The following is an 18854-nucleotide window of genomic DNA, read 5'->3' as shown; positions in this document are numbered from 1 at the left end:
TGTTCTGTTTTGTCACTGTTCTGTTTTATCATGAAACCAAACATTGCTATCTTTTGAGTGGCAGTATTGAGACAGTATTAGAAGCATATTCCAGATTTACAATAAATTCTTACTCCATTAAATACTCAATTATCTCAATCAACAAATTGTAAAAATCAAAAACCTTGGCATGGAGTAGGTTTTTCTATGTCCGGTGAATTTTCAGTTACAGCGGTCTTATTTCAGTCGTCCGACTTGCGAATTGATATGTAACAGTGAATCTTCTCTCTAACTTCTCACTTTGGCAAGTAGGTACCTACCCACTATATTGACAAAGACCTCTCTATCCTATGCCGTCCGGAACAGGCTCCCCACGCGCCGAATTACAGGATTATTGGTACATTCTCATTTTGTATGCACAAAAGGTACTCGTATATAAATGAATTAATGATGAATTATTCATACATGACGTTGCGATTCGAACAATGTATTATAAACCCCCTAGCTGGAAAGTTGTATTCACTAATTTCATAGCAACGCTGATGCCTTTTCAGTGATCTGCCTTTGTTATATGTATATATTTATCTACTTGTATAAAACCCAAAATATGTTTGATTTTCTTTTCCTAATTGGCCTCAACTAACATGAGACATCTACATACCTAATAAGAAATACAAAGTTTGTTTGTTCAAACTATATTTCCCGCCAATTCCAATTTAGAATTTTCACGACAGATAAAGTTTGCATATTTTGAATTCGATTTTAATTTGTTTTGTTTGACTTGGCTGTCAGAATTATTTTCATTGTGATATGTTGTATAGGTATGTTGATATTTTAATAATGAATAATTTAATTATTACTGTTTTGCTAAGATAATAATTACCTACCTATATCGATCTATAAATCCATCTCGTGTTACCATTATAAGTTTCGCTGTTTAGCACCTACCTTAGCAGTTATATGTTAACAGACTTTTACGAATAATGGTTGTTAACTATTACATTGATCTAACACCCATCGAAAAAACAACTTGCGAATGCGAATACAACGGTTGTGAGACGGACGCTCTGCCAATACTCTGCCGTTGGCACGTACAAATGAATACTGCTTATTAAAGAATACCCACTTCCTCGTTTGTTTATCTTTTTATGTACGTATATAATATACCTACATAATATTGAGTTTGCTGAACCAAAAGGGCACGTGACTTTGAAACTTTGAGAGCAATTTGAACTTTATTGGTTTTGTCATATATTTCGCGTTAAGCACCCTCCCTATCAGTAAATACTTCTATCTTCGTCACGGAACAACTCATGCTGGTGTACTTACCCTTATCATACCGGACCCGGAAATTTCCGTGATTGATGTTTATTTCTTTTAATACCGGAGCCGGAAATTTCCGGTTTTTTTCCGGGCCATAATTAATTTAATATTTTCAGCCATCTATTGACTTTTCGAAAAACTTTTGATGCAGTCAAGTAAGCAAAGATTCAAACCACTCTTCTGCATCGTTTGTTAGTAGATACTATAGATCTACCATCATAAATTGGCATTTCAGCGAAGACGCTAGTATGACATTTAGAATTTTACCATAACTAACAAAAAAATGGTAATTTATATTTTTTTATTGGTAGTAGATTTCTGTACAAATATTATGCAATCCATAATTCGAGAAACATGTTCTAAAATTAAATGGCATCTGTAACAAATTTATCCTCGATAGACAATTTTAGTTTCAAATTCGACCGGTTGCCAACTTACGATGGTAGATCTTTACTACTATCGACTGAAAAACTTGCCGGTATTGATTGATGCTGAAGATGACTGTTTAAATCAGGAGTCGCGGAACTTTTTTTGCGTATCACTCCAAAATATATTTGTTCACAACTATATTACCCCCTCGAATTGAAAGTGGGTTTTTTTAAATTCTATGGGATTCGGGACACTACAATATCTATATTCAAAATACTTCATTAATCCAGTTGTATGGAGAATACAATCATAAGTATGAAAAGTACGTGGTATGTAATATAAATAAACTGCACGAAAGAAAAAAATGGAGTAGGTACTAGACAAAATTAATAAAAATCTCACTATGGAACTAAAGAATTTCGAAATCCTTATTTGTAAAACATGTTGTAAACGACAGCAGCATTTTTATAGCTTCCTCGTATACATTTTTGAAACCCTTTGCAGCCCTTGGCATCCACACATGTCAGATCTGATTTTTTCTGAAATGCAATGCGTACTTCATTGTTGCAGTGATTTTTAGAAGTGCCTTTATCAATACTTCCGCCTCTTCTGGTGCACCAGAAATTTCACAGTTGAAAGGGTGAATCAATATCTGGAAAATTGTCATAGAAAATATGCTGTATGAGTATATGATGCCCTATAACTACTTACTGTATTTTTGATAGCCAGCAAGAGAAATATCTTCACAATCTTAAAAAAGCACAGTTAATTTTAAAGACGCTATCTTGTTGTATCTGTATGGTCTGTAATGGCTACAGAAGCTTTGATCCAAACACTGAAATCTTTTTATATTGCTCTCATTAATTGTAATGCTTTGTTCAATGTGAATACATTGAACTAAGAATATTTTTTTCAATTCAATTCATTTTTTTTTTTTTTTTTTTACATATTGTGGACATTACAAATTATAAGTTTAAGACGTTCACAACATGACATTTAGAAACAAAGACATATAAAACAGTACTACATAAAAAATAGATAGATCAGTACTTATCAATATATCCAACATGAGAAAATGGTCCCTTCAAATCAGATTCGTTTATATAGTACTACATTTTGTGAAATTTAATTTTTATGTTTATTGAGCTTTTATTAATCTAAGCCTTTAATTTTTCATATAATGACTCTTACACCCCTTTTAATTGATCAAACTAGATTGTTGTTACGTTACGTACCTGCGCAACTATTATATACACAAGACTGCTATCGGCGGCTATCGAGTGTAGTTTTTCATATTTTTGTATTGCGGTATTATATTTTTTACAATAACTTAGTTGTAATTGTTACAATCAGTGCTTTGTTTTAACTGCACCTCTCCTGGCTGTGCTAACTTTTAGAGAGAGATAGACAGTTTTAACTGTTTGGACGACTAACTTATTCTAACAATTATTAATACCTCAATACAAAAATATGATAAACTACCCACGATAGCCATCGATAGCGGTCGGTCTTGTGTTTAGAATATATGCGCTGGTTTAATATAGAATAATTTTATTAAATTAAAAAGTTTTTTTTTCTCAACACTCATTCAGTCTTTAGTATAATACCGCAACACTTCAAATGAAAATGCACACTAATGCTATTTGCGACCAGACAGAAAAATGTATTTTTTTCTCTGCCGTCCAGCAATAAATCTCATTAAGATGACAGGGCAATTTTTCAAATCACTTTTTTCTATGTACATCGAGCTTACGCTCAAAAGCCGCACGATACTCGCACGCATTTTTTTGGCGGGACTGTTTTGTCACAATTTCTCTTCTATCGTAGCATATATAGTGAGCTGGGAATGGAAACGAACACGTGAACCCTTTTTCTCTTCATCATATATAACCGTGTGTGCCCCAGGTATTTGAAGCTGTCTACATTCGATGTTTTCCCGTCGCTAATCAGGGGGAAATCTGGATCGGTACAGGTGCTAGTGCCGGTGTTGGTGTCGCAGTCAGACAGGGTTGTATCCTTGCCCCATTTCTCTCATTTCCATCATCCTATTTGATTGCATATTACGGGTACCCTTAATACTCCTTAATTATTTTAGAACAGGATCCAGAATCTGAAGCCCTTAAAAGGTCAGGAAATTGGTGATTCCATTGTTGCTTAATTGATTTTTTCATGAGCATCGTTCACTGATCAGCTGGAGACAGGTTATTAAAATATATATATATTAAATACATAATTTATATTATACATTCAGAAATAATGTTTTAACATATTCTTCCACTGAAACCGGACCTTTAAAAAAAATCGGTGACTCCAACAGCTCTGCTAGAAGGACAAGTAAAACAAAGAATTCGGGCAATTTCATGTGAATGTAGCGTCGTTAAAATAAAATATTTAGATACCTACCTACGTATACGTGCCAGTACAAACCGAATAAATAATATGGCAAAACAACTGTCGAGTTTCATTCGTATTTCTCTTTCGTAGACATTTTTTTATTATTAAATTTGCTACAGCGATATAATTTGATTGCTCTTCGTGACAGTGAGGAAAATCTGTTGTAATGCCACAAAAATATGCCCAACAGTCCATCATACACTAATTTCATTTATGTCTTTCCCATTATTTACCAACCAGCATTCCATTTTGTAAAATATCTTATCACTGCGACACATTTTAACGTTGGCTTGGCTTATACTTACACATTATTCATTTTGTTATAATGCCACGTGACAACACTTACACGATGACTTATATATCTACATATAGCTACTATAGGTACCTACGATATTTTTTAAACTTTAATACATCAAATAAATCGTTAATGCCAGTCACACCGTACACGATGTGATAGTCAGTTAATTCATTGACATTGATTTTGGGTTCAGTTTTAGTTAACTCTTTGCCGTGTGTTGTAGATGTGAGGGTCGTCCTCTCAAAGGTGATTAGCCGTTGGCAAAGACTCACAACCGCATTGCTGTGCTGAACTCTGCGGTTTGCTCCCAACCGAAGTCATTTAAGTGAGACCGTCTAGTCGGGCAGCTAGCCGCAGCTGCCATTGCTTCAATATGCGTCTAAAAACTTTTCCCAATGATAGTGTACTCTACCTACGAAACTCTTTTTGCATTTTAATTTATCGTACAAACTAAAACTGATCACAAATTAGTAACGTAATTTTATTATAGATCAATTTGTACAATAATAGAAATATATCTAAAACTAATTTTATTCTTGATGAACTGATGCTTTCAACAAAATATTTTTTTTAAATAGTTTCCAGATATGTATATATTATAATATTATACTTTATATACCAATGGTCATACTTTATTCAATATCTTTTTTTATTTAAGTTTTATCTCTATCCAGGTGTTTATGTTATTTGTTATATGTAATAGCATATTATTTTCGAAAATAGTGACCATATTATGGCAGTCGATAAGAATCAGAATTGTATATTCTTGAAATATTAATTTTTATTCTATGACCCTTATTACTTATCTATAAGCAATCCATGCGCACTGATTCAATGCTTAGTATACCTACATATTTTCACTTCAGACAAAGTGGTATTAACATAAGTACCTTACATAAGTACATGGTACCTGTTATAAGTGTATTACTTTTTTTTCAACTATGCATATGCCAGTGAATATGTATTAAATTATATTGAAATTTGTCGGACATCATAAATGTATTGTAGTAGGCACTTATTACGAATATAAAAATAAGCGTAGATATATTTTAAGTGATTTTAAAAATCACGTAGAATTTTCATTGGTTGTTATTTTGGAATATTATAAATGTTTTTGAATCAAATTAGTATTATATTTGGACAAATTTTGTGTTATATTTTCTCCCGCCTTGCATTAAGTGCTCACCGTAGCTTGGCGAATGCTCGCCGTACTATGAAATATCGGGCCTTCGGGCGCTTTTCCTGCGGCTTTTACGAAAGCTCTGCCCTGTAAATTATACACCGCAAAGAATCGGTTGGGGGGGGGGGGGGCAGTGCTGCTCTATGAGGTTTCCACGCTCTGAATACAAATAACCTGATTGTATTATATCAAATACCAGGCCGATATGTATTGTGTATTATTTGATCACATTTGGCTCATATTCCGAAAAGCCAAATAAATTTTGGTTTTATGTCTGCTTACTCATTACCTCATTAGTTTTATTCATTTTTTTTTTGCAATGCCACTTACCTACGTACTTTATAATATTATACTAGTATGACTTCGATCCCTTGGCCATTCCACGATATGCGATATGTGCACTAATGCAACGTTTAATTTCCATTATATATATCTTGAAGTAGATCGCCGGTAGTCATTGTGTTACGTTGTCACATAATTGTATAGACATAGACCGTATGTTTGGAGTACCGGACCGTTAGTACCTATGTACCAAATTTCAAGTCACTGGGTGTACGGGAAGTAGGCGAAAATTCAACGTGACAGAAAAACTTAACTGAAAAACGTTATTATGATTTTAACCGTTTAACGTATCTTTTTATGTTATTATGATAAATGCAATTGAAATACATTTTTTAGTTTTTAAGTAGATTTATTTAAAACAAATTCTTTATATTATATCTGCTCAGAATTGCATTAAAATCTTGGATAATAAATACACTCACCGGAGTATATTTAGTAAGTTAATTGAATGTCCGGTTACTGTTCGCATTTCCTGGCAAACGTTAATCGAGTTTTACTGAAATCACCGAGTGGCGTCCTTTAGTTAAGTTAAACGTCTGACAGCACAACTGCATTCAGAAAATCCTTTTTATAGTACCATTAATTTTTTTAAATTACGTAATTATAAACTCACGTCCCTTGTTCATTTTCATATCTCCAAAACCAACACTTTAGGGAAAACGCAATTTAAGAGTTTTCATGTCCTTCGTGTGAATGTAATTACGGATATTATTTTACGAATGTCGGGTTTATGTTTTGAATCTGGCCTGACAGATACAATAATATATGTACAAATCCGTCTCGAGAATTCTCGAGAACTTTTTTATAAGAATTTCGAGATTCTAATTTATCGATAAATTATCAATGAGAATCTTGAGAATATGTTACATGTGAAAAGAGTGAGCTCCGAAACTCCTGCCCGAGTGAAATATATACTTAATTTGAGATTAAAAACATCTTAAAAGAAGGAAGGGCTAAAAAAATCTTTATCGACAACAATTTGCTCGCGGAATATCTTGAAGAAATAAATCTCGAGAAATCAATAAATCAATCTCGAATTTTTGAGTATCAAGAATCTTCTTGAATTCGAGAATTCTCGAGGATCGAAAAAGTCGAGATGTCACAAGCGCTATGTACAAATACATATTTTAATTGTCAACTGTACTTCCCGTTTTCAGCTAATACACTAAAATGGAAATCTTTTAATTGACAAATTATTTTTAAGTTTAATTGTGTTTCACATATTGCTAAATAAATGTTGGGTAATTTGGATACTTTACAATCTGAGCCTATATAAATCTCGACTCTTAATTGTTTTTCAATACTCGCTGAAAACCTTGCTTGCCAAGTTCAATGCAATTACTGTCGTTACGATTGAATAACGGCTTTCTGGCTGAAAGCCAATTAAAATAATATTAGAATTACATTTTTTTTTATCTTTACATGATATTAGTATATTGTTAGATTTGTTGTGTCTGTATAGGTAGATCGTCCGATAACACTTCAGTGGATTTTTTAAAACCCACAGTCTATAAGTACCTACCTAAATAAAATTTAACTAAACAGACTTTTGGCGGGTTTCTGTGTTGTCATGTCATAACTTCCCATTTAAACTGCCTTGTTTTTGGAGGGTCTTTTGTGGTCTGCCGTTATCGTGATGAAAAATGATACCTCTATGGTGAATATGGTGTCCGGAGGAAGCTTGATTTAGTCTTCAGCTCAAAACAGACAGAATTCTATCACCGAGCAATTAAAAATTTAAGGGCAAGATGGCGTATAATATACACCTATTTCGATTAAAATTTAAAATTATATCATTGCAAACATTCTTACAATACCGCATAATTCTGGGTGACCCAATTTTGACAACGTGACATTCTAATTTTACTGCATGTCAATCCATCGTATTATAGTTGAAAACCATTTTACAACGTTTTTATTATGTCGAATTCTTATTTGTCCGGTGGTTGTTTATCCAGTACAAATCTTGCAATCGATTTTTAACTAACTTCCCGACTAGCTAGACATTTGAAACATTTAGAATATATCAGAACACGATGCCAATGCCCTTTTTAATACTTTCAGTCATTTTTAAGTAGAATTGAATTCATTTTCAGTTAATTCTGTTTTGTATGAAAAATTATTTCGGAAGAAATCCGTAATCCAATCCACTATTATTGGTTGTTAGGGGGTGGTCCCAGCAACTAAATTATTAATATATAGGTACGTGCGTTACTATGGAAATCAAAATTACATTTCAGTATTATTTCTATTAAGTACAAATTTTTTTGATCGTTTAAGCTAGCAAGTCAAGTTTATATGATTCAACAGAAAATTTAAAAACGCTGAATATAAAAAGTTCTTTTTATCTTCGCTTTTAAGAATTTTCGAATTGGTTTTTTATGGCGGCAAAAGTAAATCCATTTTTATATACCAGATGTCTACTCGCTCTCACAGTGTCTTAGACAATTATTTATTTCCAACGGTATAGATGAGTGAGTGTATTCAAATGTTGTCATTAATGTGCATTTAATACTCGGCATCATCTAATGACATTTTACAATCATGGACAATCTGGAAGTTTCTGTAAATTATTAATTAACTTTCACACAGATTTAATGTGTAACATCTTTTGGCTCCAAGTGCCTACATACAACATTTGGTCAATTTAGTGTATATTGCTCATAGCTGGGACAAACTGTACGTGACTTCACACTGGGATCAGTGGTATTCAGTGTGTCCGCTGCGAGCCCCAGAGGTGTCTCAGGATGTTAGATTTTTTAATAAATTCCATACCTAAAAGCGCTGGTGATCACAATGAATTCATATAGGTACTTCTTTCTGCGCTTCCCATTAGCTTTCAAAAATCCACATTTTGTCGTTTACTTTATTTTAAAATTCGTAGGTACTTCAATTGAAACGGAATATGAAGACTACTAGGCGGAGAAAAAACTATTACATACATTTGATTCTGATGAGGACACTTTTATTAGCTTCTCGTAATTGCCAATCCTGAATTTGATTCTGATTGGAAAATATTGTAAATATGATGCTTAGAACATACATTATTTCAGGGCATCGCGCTCTAAAATAATACTTGTGCACTAAGGGCGCAGTGGCGTTACCACATCGCAAGAGTATGCCAAGCATTGTGGCGCAGCCGGACAAGTTGTTAATAAATTATATATTTTATAGTATACAAAAAAAATGATTAGAAATAAATCACACCGAAATAACAAAAAAATAAATGCCCTCGGGATTGAAAAAAAATGGGCGGAAAAGCCATTAGATCGAAAAATACTATTGAAGGAAGAGCTAAAAAGGCTCTCAACAATTTATTTATAGATACTGAGGGGTTCTTAGGTACATGATTTTTACGTAACGCTCACGATGGCGTCAGGTTTATAATATCGTTGATCCCGAGTTCGAATCCTGGGTCTGGCAAAAATTCACATGTTGTTTTTCAATGTGTGTATGGACCTAGTAGGTTGAGCAAGTGTCTAACATCCATTTCTCGTAAAACCAACACGTAGGATTGTAGATCCAATTAAAAAAGGTAATATTTGGAAGAAGAAAATTATTTAATAATTTTCCCACGATAGCAGCGGCGTCAACGCATTTAGATTTTACACAGCTAATTGAGCTTTTTTATTTACAGGTGTTCGCAGCTGAGATCTGTACGCCAGACGGGATCTCATCGGAAAGTAGATACAAAATGATGTTTGCAACTTTATGGTTCGTAAGTCTGAACATCGTTTTTCTCTCATTTTTAAACTCTAACTTTGACCACAAAATGCTGTTGGATTACTATTAACCACCAACTCGGTGAACTATTTGTAATTATGAATACACTAACACAGCTATCTCTCCATAATAATAGTTGTATGGACATATTGTCATTACTACAGGTGAAATATCAACCAGTATACTATCGAAAGAGACAATGAGAGTGGGTTACAAAAACAACATAATATAATATTATGTATTATGTCAGTTTTTTTATTCATATTTGATTTTTTTTTCAATTCTGTGTACCTATATGGACACGACATAAATTAAAAAGTGTTGCACATTTCTTTGATACCAACAAGAAAATCATTTGTCAAAAGAATTTCTACAAATAATATCGCACACTGAGATCTATAGGGAGGGTCATAACTGCAAATAACACGATCTTGAGTAATTTGAGTTTGAATGTTAAAAAATTAACTACAATCTAATTAATTGCAGTAGACTGCTGAAAATGTGTTAGTTAACGTTAGAATAATGTTGTGTACTTTATCCTATTGTAGTTAAATATATAAATATAATGTAAATATATATTTTTCAATTATATTGTTCATTTTTGCAGTTGCGGCCATATATTTTGAAAATTAACGCATAAACTTCCAACAAAGTTGCAGATGCGACTTCATAGTTTTAACAGGAAAATAATAAAATGCACGTTTTTCATATAAAATTTTATTATTATTAATTAAAATGTCGGACAATAAAAAAAATATGTGCGTGTGTACTTACTCGATCAGAATGCAAATTATCTACAAATACGACGGTCTAGCTGCTAGCACAATAAAAATATTGTACCAGAGATGAAATATTTTTTAGGCAAAAGGGCCTCATGTAAGATAATGCCATATAGCTCTAAATTAAAATGTTAAACATAAAATAACCATATGGACACAATTGTGTAGGAGGCCACTGCTTCCAAGTAGCAGTTAATGTTATATAGCATTAAAAATAGATTTTTTTCTATCGAACTGCATTCATAAGTCATTTTTGGGTTTTTTTGCGGTTATGACCCTATATATCTCAGTGTGCGATATTATATATGTATTAGGCACATATTATTTGTGATCTTCAAAAATTCTAATGATTATTATTTCTCATTGAAAAATAAGCACATATTGTGCAGTATGAATTACTAACTTAAAAAATTATAATTGACAAGGATGATTCTATGAAGTTTTTCACTTTCATAATTTAGGCTCTATCTATGAAGATTTTCTTCGATATCTTTGAAATTATTTTCGTTTTTTACTTACATGTTATTGGAGTAAAGTAAATGTTTGCAATAATTACAAGTCACGAAATCTCCGTCCGCATTTTTGTCGTTGAATTGCCCTCGGGCAGTCGACATAATATTGTCAGCTGTTGAAAACGAAAGTGTCCGAGCGCGGGAAAGTCTACCCAATATTAATTATCATCTTCGGCAATTATAATGAATGTGTGTATTTTTTCATCGCGGCGTGGTCGCAGGAATGCGGGACTGCCGTGATCACCGATCTCATCTCGCAAGCTGTTTAGTCTAGCCGTCGTTTGTCATAAAAAAATATCTCTCACACACATTCACTCACACTCTCTCGCTCAACCAGTCTGCTACGATAAATTATTGTGTACCCAGGACGTCCCTGATAATTAAAAAGAAAAAAATATGACATTGCAAGAGTATTGTTCTCGGGCGTGGTCAATCCACAGTGGCGTGAAAATCTTATGTTATTGGTGTCCAGAAGGCTCTGTTATAGTCGACATGCGTCGTTCACTTACGACTGACTTGAACTACATCATGTGAGCTACTCTACGCAAGTACTAATGCTGCCATGACCACGACCAGAGTCGCTGCGGCCAACGGTGTTCATCATTTAATATGCAGTCGTGCAATAAAAACGCACTTGAAACACCGCTGGTGCGGTCAGCCACGCGCTTGAAAGTCCTAGTAGGAAAATGGGTTAACATGTTAAATTATGAACATTAGTGGTCGCCAACAACTAGGGTCGTGTACGTGGTTGCATTAGTTCGTGTGTAGAGTTAGAGGCCGCCCGTAAGTCAGTCATACACAATCTTTTATAATCAGGTTCGTCAGAGTCATGACCGGCCAAATGTGGCCATGGATGGCTAAACAGGTACGGCATCCATTCAGCCACCGTTCATCATGAACGATCCAAGGGACGAAGGTTGAAGAGAAATTTTGATCTAATGAATTTGAACAAATCATGAAATGTAATTAACACCAATGCTTATGGTCACATTACAATTTCCCCGTACCTAAGAACTAAGATGAGCGAATTTGTATATTATTCGTGGCCACTTTCGTAGACAGTATTAAAATCGCCCGTGTTGCTCTTGCGAATGTGAAAATGTCAGAAGAGCATCAAGTCTTAGGCATAAAGTCCACTAAAGCGGGCTTGCGGGGCGCTCGCGCATATTCTATGTGAATCATCGAAAATACAACGTAATCAAATACGCCAGCGCACACTGAATTTGACGACGCATTGTGCCCGCCCGCCCCATGAGTCATCGTTGTGTGGCTTCTCAGCGGCACGAATTAACGAAAATACAACGTAGTCCATTCATTGAACACGGCAAACAAAATCACGCTCCTGGAAGCGTCGTCGATAGACGGGCGAGAAGGCATTATTTAATAACAGTGAACTCTTTGTTTAGTTATTGCGTGTCCGATATTTCGCTGGTAGAATGATGTCATCGTGAATATTAATTACAAGCCCCGAGAAATTTAATAATATTTTTATTGCTTTGTTATGAGAGACGCTGATAATAATAATTATTGTGTGCTCCTTGAGCCCCTTATTACATTGGTGAAGGGTAATGCGCGGGTGGGAGGGGGCCTACTTCGTAGAGAGCGCACCGAGCGCCGCTTTGGTGGACTTTATGCCTTACACATAAAATGCATACGTTCTTCAAAATATTTTAGCGTAATAAAACGAGCTCTACTTAGGATTAGAACACGTCGTCTTTCCAGAAATGTTACTATTAATCTTAGTTTAGCGGTTTATATGTTATACCAGGGGTTATTATATGGAGGTTTCGATTCACCGGCACCTTGGTGCAGTGACGTCCCTAGACAAAATGCCGCCCCTAGGCAGCGTCAAAATGCCGCCCTATTTTTTTTATCATCCTTTCATTACTCCAATATCTAAGAAATGTGTTGTATGAAGCATGGCCCCCGCATCCTGATGCGGGCCCCCAGGCTAGGATCTTTGGCAGCCCCCCTACCTATCGCTAAGGATAAAGGCAGTGTGACGCTCTACAGTAATGTTTTCCAAACGGTGTACGCGTTAAAATTAATGTGTATGTTTATTGTTTTTTTGTATATTTTAATACACCCATTTGAATTATGGAGTTTTTGAGTATCGCTACACAATTATAAATTGTATTGTACAACCACATAATTTTAAATATTAATATTATTGAAGAAAATAGCGCCGCAGGTGAATTGGTGAAGTGTTTATTTCACTTATCGAGCCCGGGACCCAGGCTAGAGCCCTGTCAGCCTCCCCTTGTGGTGGGCATGGTATGGATGGATACATTACTAACAAAATATATACCTACCACTAAGCTGAATCATAAAAAAATAAATTTAGATATTAATAAATAAATAAGCGAATAAATATTATATTAGTTAAACACTTACCCAAATCACCAGAGTCTGAGATGCCATTTGGTTGATATGTCTGACACATTTGGTCTGTACCATTTAGTAATACCTACGCAGACGTAATATTTTTACACTATTACAATATGTACCCTACAATATGTAAACACAATAATTTTCCTCATTATTTATTTAATATAAACCTATTTTTAATCATAAATACACTATTAATTAATAGTCTCAACACTTAACCGTTTATGATTGAAATAAAAAATCCAAATCCACACTATCATCAGCACAAAATATGTTTACAAAAAAATGACTTAAAAGAAGGTATTGTTATTCACAGCACGATAAATACGATATAATCTAGGTAGGTACCTACTAGTGTACATTTTTATTACAATTAGCTGGTACTTAATGTAAATACTATTATATGCACGAATACTAATTGATTATGACAAATGTCACCAACGTTGAAATCTATATCGGTAATATTATTTTGTTTCAATACCTACCTACGTCGCTTTTTCGGCGCCACCTATGGCGCGACGGCTTTTGCGCGTATACCTTAATATCACTGTTATGAAAGGAACTCTTTAATCTGAGTAAATGACATATATTATTATATTATGACTGATTTATTATGGGTTTTTGGTGTTTTACATTTATCATTCATAATGTGTCTACGTGCCAAGAGTAGTAAAAATATTTTTATTGGCATTTGTATACGAAACCGAGCAGTCAAAAATAAAACAAAAATTTCTCGCGAAGCGTGGTGACATCATACTAAAATATGTACTCTAGTAAGTACTGGATAAAAAAAAACATCCGGAAAAAAACATTTCCAACGCTCTGGTTATAATATAACTAATATAGGTAGCTATTTCTATATAATACCAAATAATTCTCCTCGATTTGCCGCCCTTCGAGTATCTGCCGCCCCCAATCGACGCTCAATCTGCCTACCCCCACGGGACGTCACTGCCTTGGTGATCAGGATTTTTCTACTGCGCTCCACAAAATATTTTTTCCCATCTAATCCGAATCCAAAGATATCAATTGTGTCAGTATTTACTTGGTATAATTCCATTTTACAAAATGATAATATAAATTATATTAAATTCTAGAGGATATTTTTATGTCGATAGCCTTTTCGGTTGTGCCTAACACCGGGACTAATCAAGAATACCACCTACTTGGAAACCGTATTAATTTACTTTCCTACATGTTAAAATATATAAAACGATATTTAAGACTAATACCTACTTACATGGAAAACGAATTATTAATATAACGGCTCGTTATATAGTGAACATATGGAATATTCCGCGGCGCGGTTTGGTGTCCCTATTTTATCGACAGAGAAAAAATAATGTAATATAATTCATAGAACGAAAATAAGAATCGTTGTATTATTATACCTATTGTATTGCTACCAATTGGATTATTAAAATGAAAAATTGTCTTAGTTATTTAGTCAGGCATTTATTTCAAGCTTGATGATGCTATTATATAATATGTAGGTATGCAACGATTTTCAACTATTGGTAGGTACCTAATTGTAATGATTTTGAGAATTTTCTCCAATGTCTTCTTTGTGTGCTGACCTTTTCACCATGATAATTACAACATCGGAAACCATATGAGATGTAGGTAGTAATAATTGGGATTGGCAGTATTTGCCTGTTTGATAGAATTCTATTTGTCAATAAAGACCCGTTTCATACGGGACCACGGGCGCCACCAGCGTGACGAGATTCAGCATTTACACATAACTGAATGGGTGCGTTCAGACGAGGACACACGAGTGTCGCGTTCATTGTTGGCCCGTTTCAGACGGGACACCGGTGTCGCACTCGATATAATATAGTCGGCCTTTGTATTATGTTAATGAACGTCCCAGTACTAACGAATCAGCGCATTATTTCGCGTTATAAAGTAGAACATAAAACTGGCTGCGGTAATAAAAACAAGTGTGTCGGCGGCTTGAGAATGTAGCGGCCGACGGAAAAGTGTACCGGACACGCGTTGACTCATTAGCTCTGGGGCGTTCATAAACATAATACAATGGCCCCTTTATTCGAATACAAAGGCCTCCTTAGTATATACGAGCGCGACACCGGTGTCCCGTCTGAAACCAGCCTATATGTAAATGCGGAATCTCGACACACAGGTGGCTGGACACAGGTGTCCCGTGTGAAACGGCTCTAACATGTTTTCGCTTATAAACCATGCACAAGAGCCTCCTGTACAGAACAGATTAATAAGATAGAATAGCAAAGCATTTCGCCATAAACGCAAAATTTTTAAAGTCTGATTTCGTCAATCCATAAAATGCTTGAAATACAAAGCCTCCGGAATATCCTCAACTATATACCAATATTGAATGCGCATTTCGGTTACGTGACAATCTTTAATGCACACACACGTAACTATTGAAAATAACATACTTTACAAGTGCTTACTTACGACTTAATTTTATCCCATATTTCTCCACACTCATTTACTAATTCACTAATTGTTACTGCCACACCCAGAAGGTAATGCACTTCCCTTTATTTCTGTATTCCCTGGCCTCGACAGAGTGAAGATTATAATATTCACATTAGTTCACATTTCACCATCATCAGCAGTTGATGTCGATTCACTACTGTATAATGGCGACCTAACTCCTACTCCTCTCGGTCCATGGTTCTTCGTTGTTACGTGGAACCAGCAATCCAGCAAACTTTATTACATATTAAAACGTGGTTACATTAATCGCTCGATCAATGTTACAAAATATTACGTCCCCTCACACTGGTTATACGACTATAGTGCAGTATCAATAGATTGTCGCAGGGGCGGGTCTACCTTAAGGGTTCGTAGGGACCATCCCCGCATCGTTATCATGACAAAAATACACGTCCGATATTTTTATCATTGTCATAATATACCTATTTAATTACATGATTAAATGAACTATTTAATTTATTTTATCCATCTAAACCGGTCGCTATTTTATAGAGATATTTAATATTATTATACAAATAAATAAAGCAACGATTATAAATTATGAAAAGACATTGTGCTGATTACGCGGTATTAAAGTAATCAACAAAATTAAATACGCCCTATGTCATATTGACACCTATATAAATACAAATTACAAAGGATATGAATACATCAGTGTTAGTATACGCATACTGGGGAGTGATTTAAATAACCCCTAGGTGACTAAAAAAACTCACTGTATGTCGTTGTTCAAAACTGATAATGGTAAGTCTATAATAATAATTACTATTAATTAAGTTAATATTTTTAGGCACGCCTTTTAGATGTGATTAAGTAACGACTCAGATAATCATATTATTTATTCGGAAAAAATCTCATTTCTTCATTAAGGCCATGCATTAGTTGAGGCACGGTCTAAAAAGATCGTCGCTAGGCGATGCGCGGATTGCGGGTGGCGGGTGAAAATGACGCCTGTCAAACGAAATATTAATTGTCATATAAATCCAACATACGTCCATTTTATGTTCTGTTTATTGTTCTATTAGTAACAATAATAATATATTCATTGACATGTTTTCTTTTTAAAGTAAACGGGTAACGTTTTTATTCATCTTTACACGATTTTAGAATTAATTGACCCGTCGCCATCACGCAGCAAAGTGACGTGTTCCCGGGTCAACATTCTCTCAGTGAATGGCAGCGAGTCCAAAATTTCGTCGCGCGTACAGTTGAAAATTATTTGGCGTTTCACTGATGCGTCACCTTAATAAAATCATAGTATTATAATTAGATCGGTACATAATTTATAATTGAAGATAGTATGTAGGTGTGTAGGTGTGTAGGTATATTTAATAATTAATGGCTAAACCTCACCATATAGAAAGTCGTCGAGCCGCCTCTGGATTGTCGTAACATTGTATTATTATGAACAACGGAGTTAAGTATTGAATTTTGAGCCACTATTATAGGCACATCTTGTAAAATATTCCGAACATATACCAGAACAATAAATCACTGCCGAAACAGATGCAATCTACAGGGTAGTAGTATAAATGGGCACCGGAAAAGGAAATCGACGGCAACAAGGGAACGGTTATTGATCACAATAATGGCTGATACATTTTCCAATTTAAATATACGATAGTGCCTGTTTCGAAAATAAATCCTTTTTAAATATACAGTAGGTATAGATTGATGTTTGTAGCCCCCACTGGGGCGTGATTTTGTGAATCCTTTGCATGAGTTCCTCCGTAATTCTACATATTTTCTTTATCATCATTCGCTATACCCGGTCATCATGTCTGGAAATGTGTACCTCTGCAGTTGGTCGTATCACAGTTCACTGTGATCTCTTGTATCTGAAATAGATTTCCGTATAATATTTATATAAACTTCTGCTGGGTGCTCGTAAGTAGCAAGTTGTACCTATCAAATATCTGATAATAATGACAGGGTTATTATCAGTTATTTGATGCCAATCAATATTAAATTGATATTCTTACTAGATGTCTTGGAACATTACCTACTGTCTGCAATTCTCTACGAAGAATTCGTTATTTACTTTCCTATGTCTGTAATATAATACGTACAATTAGCATGTAAGGTCACAATGAAATAGTTTGACCCGCAGGATGAGAGAGATTATGTTTGCTAATATCTGCTAAGATATTATCTTATCAGATTTTACTAGGATAATTATATTATCGGTACTTGGGAGTAGGGATTCCAATCCCGGGATTGGTAAACATAATCCCGAAACTTTCAGGATTGATGTTTTTTATCAATTTTTATGGAAAATAAAATAAAAACGAAAATATAGCAGAAAAAATACTTTTGATGACATATAAATACATCAGAAATAAACTGAGTTTGAATGAAGTTTGATTTATTACCCATATGTTGCCAATTCATTTTATTTTTTCACATACCTTAATAAAAATGAGAAAGATTGGAAAAAAACAATGCTTCGCATATAGCAAAGTGATTCCACCATGATCTCATACGTTTTATGATAATTTCATATTTGGCTGACTTATTAGCCACAGCTGCCTTACGCAATCGTAACAACATCAGAAAAACTAACATTTCATACTTTGGTATTACTTCCGGCATATTATTCAGAATAATGTTTTATTTAAGTACTTGAATCTTTAATTTTTTTATATTGTATTTATTGTCAACACAATATGTCATTTTTTATTTTAATTGAACTTGTATTTGTTATCTTTTCATAAATAAATAAAACTGTTTTACTCTCACATTATTATTTATATTACAATATTATTTACTCCATTAAACCTATGTTTTTCCAAAATTGAACATACACAATATTATAACAATAAATGTCTTAAATTTTATAAATTTAATTGTACTAGATTTATTTTTGACCGATTTTATCAAGGTTTTTTTGTATAAGTATATAAAAATTTAATATTAACTATCGAAAAAATGCCAATCCCGGGATCAAAAATTTGGCTAGGGATTGGATTCCCTACTCGGGAGTGAGGTGCATAACAAAACAAATAGACGGTATCCACTTCAAAACATTTAATGTTTCTACTATTAATATTCGTACCAATAAATACAACAGTACATACGAGGGT

At 34.2% G+C, this 18854-nt stretch overlaps 1 protein-coding gene across 15 annotated transcripts in view; it reads left to right on the top strand.

Moving 5' to 3' along the window:
* The window catches only part of bsk (mitogen-activated protein kinase dJNK), a 215337-nt gene that overhangs the window by 177706 nt on the left and 18777 nt on the right, over positions 1-18854 (top strand). For 7 of the 15 annotated variants that reach the window (XM_085953248.1, XM_085953256.1, XM_085953258.1 and 4 more), the window contains one exon: positions 9523-9603. The exons of 2 other annotated variants lie outside the window; for them this stretch is intronic. The gene's annotated coding sequence lies outside the window, so the exon portion shown is untranslated. The remainder of the gene's footprint in view (positions 1-9522; positions 9604-18854) is intronic. 6 more of the 15 variants (XM_085953247.1, XM_085953255.1, XM_085953252.1 and 3 more) reach the window with 1 other exon arrangement.

Source organism: Rhyacophila brunnea, unplaced genomic scaffold (genome assembly GCF_057557595.1).
Source record: "Rhyacophila brunnea isolate RB1 unplaced genomic scaffold, BYU_Rbru_1.0 scaffold_3, whole genome shotgun sequence".
Taxonomy (NCBI): domain Eukaryota; kingdom Metazoa; phylum Arthropoda; class Insecta; order Trichoptera; family Rhyacophilidae; genus Rhyacophila; species Rhyacophila brunnea.
Note: the sequence above shows the minus strand (reverse complement) of the source record. Positions and strands in the feature narration are given on the sequence as shown.